Genomic DNA, 4,645 nt, shown 5'->3' on the forward strand with positions numbered 1-4,645 from the left:
GATAAGTTCTTTATCTTTTGAAAATTATTAATAATAGAGTCATTAGGGTAAGGAAAAGTAGAATAGAATAAATAATTATATATCTAAAATATTAGTATCCGATTAGTTTATAACATAATGGTGCAGGTGATTGTGATGAGGTCATGACATCATAGATTCTTATTATATTACTCCTAATGGGTATATATAAGTCCAATTTAGTTGTCACTGTTGATTATACTAGATGGATGATGAATAATGTAACGATCCATTTCATTATTTTGAGAATTAGAACTTTTTATTTCATAAAAAACTCATATTATAAATTTTAATGGGTATTTTGGACTATTCGATAACTACGATTATTTAGTTTAGGGGTAACTTTAGATAACTAATTTAATTAATAGGCTAAAGTGATAATTTATTTAATACCTTATACCACTTGGCTATATATATATTTAAAAATAGGTTAGTGAATTTGTCACTTTTAGTTCATATTATTTTTTTAGAAAAGAAAAAAAAGAATAACCTCCGAAAAGCAGTTCTCAGATACGGCATAACCAAAGCGGGGTCGAAAGAACGAGCAGGTACCAAACTTTTTTTCAAGTGAACAATGCATTACATATTGGGAAATCATGTCATCATTAGTGCTTGGATGAATTTAAAGGAAATTCCAAGTGTTGCAATATGAGTTTAAGTAATGATGCAACGATTGAGGTTAATAAATAATAATTGGGTAATGATTGTTTGGAAGTAATATAGAGAAATATAGGGTGAATGGATTGAGTTGGGGTTGTTCCAGCGAACTGATGTACTATTTTGTATTTTGGCTTTGATAAGTCTTTTTAATTTTCTTACAATTATCACATTATGATTCATATTTTGATATATTGAGGTAGATAATTAAATATTAAGTGTATTAATATCATTAAATTTATGATATTGGAGTAATTGAGACTTAACCCTCACTTAAAATTTAGGAATTTGATTATAGATTTGGATGGGCTATTGAGTTTACGCTCGATATATAGTAATATGAGTGTCTACAAACTCGTGTACTTATGAATATTATATATTTGATAGATTGGAAAAGTTTCGAGGCATCGAAGAAAGGAAAGACATTGGTGAATTAGCTTGCTTGACTTCGATTCTTCGGTTGTGGTAGGTTATGGTTTATTTTATATCATAGATAGACTCTTAATAGTGATTGAGTAATGTGTGAAGTTTACTATGTATTTAATTATTGTGATTTGGATGGTTGATATATTGTTGTGATTGGTCTGAAATCCCAAGATCGTGAAATCCATAATTTTGAACTTGCCCTATCAAAAATGGTGCCTTGAATAAAGAAGGCTTGATGAAATATTGTTAATGAAGTGGAATGTAATAATAAAGAATTATAAATTAATTATATTTGGATCGGATGTCACGAGCCGACACGGTATATTTGGATAGGGTGTCACATTCCTACACGGTATATTTGGATCGGATGACATATTTTGACACAGTATATTTGGATTGGGTGTTACGTTCCGGCACAGTATATTTAAATCGGATATCACATTCCGACACGGTATATTTGGATCGGGTGTCACGTTTCTGCATATTAATATTAAAAAAAATAATTTAAAATGACTTAATGCTACCCAATAACTCATTTCCAAAAAGAGCGTGATGTGGAGACCTGATTCATCATGTGTGATCTTGATATTGTTGACTGGTTATGTAATTGTTCATTGTGTTGTCACTTGATCTTGATCTTGTTGGTTGCCACCTGTTAAGTGCTATGGTTGATTTTCCGCTATTACTTTATGCATATTGATTTTATTCTGAGTCGGCCGATGATACTTATTCAGTACATGTTGTCCTGTACTGGCCCCTACTTGTATTTTTCTTTATTTTATTTTGTGGAGTGCAGCGAGTGTTCCATCGACTTCGACTCGACCTCAGCTCTAGCCAGTGTCCAGCACATCAGGTTCTAGGGTGAGCTATTCCTTCTAGCTCGTGTTGGATTCTCTCGTGCATGGCATGATGTCCTTAGTTTTCGGACACATTAAGTTATTTATTTATTTTGGTGTTTGATATTTTTAGACTTAGTATTTTAGAATTAGATGTTCTTAAAGCGATGACTTTCAGGTTTTGGGAAAATGTATCTAATAGACTTTAGTGGTTTTATTATTTCTTACTCTCATAAATTGAGCTTCCGCGTTATTATCATATTTTATAAGTTGGGGTTTGCATCGTTGGTTCTCCACCTAGGAGGTTAAGTGTGGGTGCCACTCATGGCCCATTTTGAATCGTGACAAATAAACATTACAAAGACATCACTATTGCTTGAGAAAAAAAAGAGTACATTCTTTTCGTACTTCGATAATACATTAGTGGCTTGTATACGTGACAACCAGTCTTGGGGGATTTTGAGATTATTTATTTATTTTTGACTAAGTTAAACCTTGCTTTATCTCAATTACTTCCGCATCTACTTTCCGTTGGTTATTAGGCTGACTTATCTCGGTGGGTTGAGATGAGTGCCATCATACCCGGATTTGGATCGTGACAAAAATGGTATCGACCTATTATGTCGTTTTGAGAAATAGAGCTTTTTAGTTTATAAAAGACGCATTCCGTATATTTTTATGAGTACGTTAGACTATTCAATAACCATATTTATTTAGTTGAGGGGTAAATTTAAATAACTAATTTAATTAGTGGGCTAAGTTGGTATTTTACTTAACATTCTATACCAATTATTAAAGGAAAAGGATAGGGTTTATTAATTTTGATTCAGAAAAGAAAAAGAAGAAAATAAATAATAATAATAAAAAAAACAAATATATATATATATATATATATATATATATATAAATCTGATGGCATTAAGCCATCAGATGTAACGACGGCGTAAACACGAAAACAAGCGCAGAAACTCGGAGAAAAAAAATACGGAGGAAGAAAGAAAAGAAAAGGGAAAAGAAAAATAAAGGAGAAGAGAAAAATAAGAATTTTCATTCCAAAGCATCAAGGTAATTATTCTCATCCTTTCCATTAAATTTTTATGCGATTATGAACATATTTTTGGGGTATATTGGTGGAGAAATAATGCTAAAATAAGAAAATATGACCCTAGGGTTCTTCACATAAATCTTGATTTAGGGGTCGAATAACGATCCGTTTTAGCTGAAATTTGACATGTGAATTTATTTTATCATGAGTGAACATAATCGGAAAGAAAATTTCAGATTTGACTTCAATGACTCGGAATGACTTTTTGATCTAATTATTTATCCGAAAATAAATATAGCTATATGGGTGTCATTGGATTCGTATTCTTATGAAGATTATGTATTTGAACATATTTTGATAATTCGGAAGCGTTACGAGAGGCTCAAGTTTTAAAGTGATTATTTAATTTAATTAAGGTTTAACCCTAGTTTTGAAATTAATAAAATATGGGAGTTGACATGTTAAGTGACATCAAGATTAGAAACGTGTTTATAGAATTGAGTGAGTTATTGGGGCTAGGTTAAACATATATATAATATTGGTGTTTACGGATTAGTTACTTATAAATATTATATATTTGATAGATTGAGATTGGTCTGAGGCATTGAAGAAGGGGAAAGACATTGGTGGATTAGCTTGTTTACTTCGGTTCTTCGATTGAAGTAGGTTATGGTTTTATTCTATATCATAGATAGACTCTTAATAGTGATTGATAGTCATTGAGTAATGCGTGAAGTTTACTATGCATTTAATTATTGTGGTTTGGATGATTGATATGTTGTTGTGATTGGTCTGAAATCCCGAGGCCATGAAATCCATAATCCTGAACTTGCCCTATCAAAAATGGTACCTTGAATAAAGAAGTCTTGATAAAATATTGTTAATGAAGTGGAATGTAATCATGAAGAATGATAAATTAATTATATTTGGATCGGGTGTCACGTTCCGACACGGTATATTTGGATCGGGTGTCACGCTCCGACACGGTATATTTGGATCGGGTGCCACATTCCGACACGGTAATATTAAAGAAAAATAAATTAAAATGACTTAATACTACCCAATCTCCAATAACTCATTTTCCAAAAGAGTGTGATATGGAGGCTTGAGTCCTCATGTGTGATCTTAATATTGTTGATTGGTTATGAAATTGTTCATTGTGTTGTCACTTGATCTTGATCTTGCTGGTTGCCACCTGTTAAGTGCTACGGTTGATTTTCCGCTATTACTTATTGCATATTGATTCCTATTTTGAGTCGGCCAATGATACCTACTCAGTACATGTTGTTCTATACTGACCCCTACTTGTATCTTTTCTTGTTTTATTTTGTGGGGTGCAGCGAGTGTTCCACTGACTTCGACTCGACCTCAGCTCTAGTCAGTCTCACGTTCATAAGATTTCAGGGTGAGTTATCCTTCTAGCTGGCGATGGGATCTCTTGTCATGGCATGGTGTCCTTAGTTTACGGATACGTTATGTTATTTATTTGGTGTTTGATAATTCGAGACTTAGTTTTAGAATTTAGATGTCCTTCATGTGATGACTTTCAGATTTTGGGGAAACGTATTTATTTGAGCTTCCGCGTTATTGTTATTAGTTGGGGTTTGTATCGTTGGTTCTCCCACCCAGGAGGTTAAGTGTGGGTGCCACTCATGGCCCATTT

This window comes from Solanum dulcamara, chromosome 3 (assembly GCF_947179165.1).
Source record: "Solanum dulcamara chromosome 3, daSolDulc1.2, whole genome shotgun sequence".
Taxonomy (NCBI): Eukaryota; Viridiplantae; Streptophyta; class Magnoliopsida; order Solanales; family Solanaceae; genus Solanum; species Solanum dulcamara.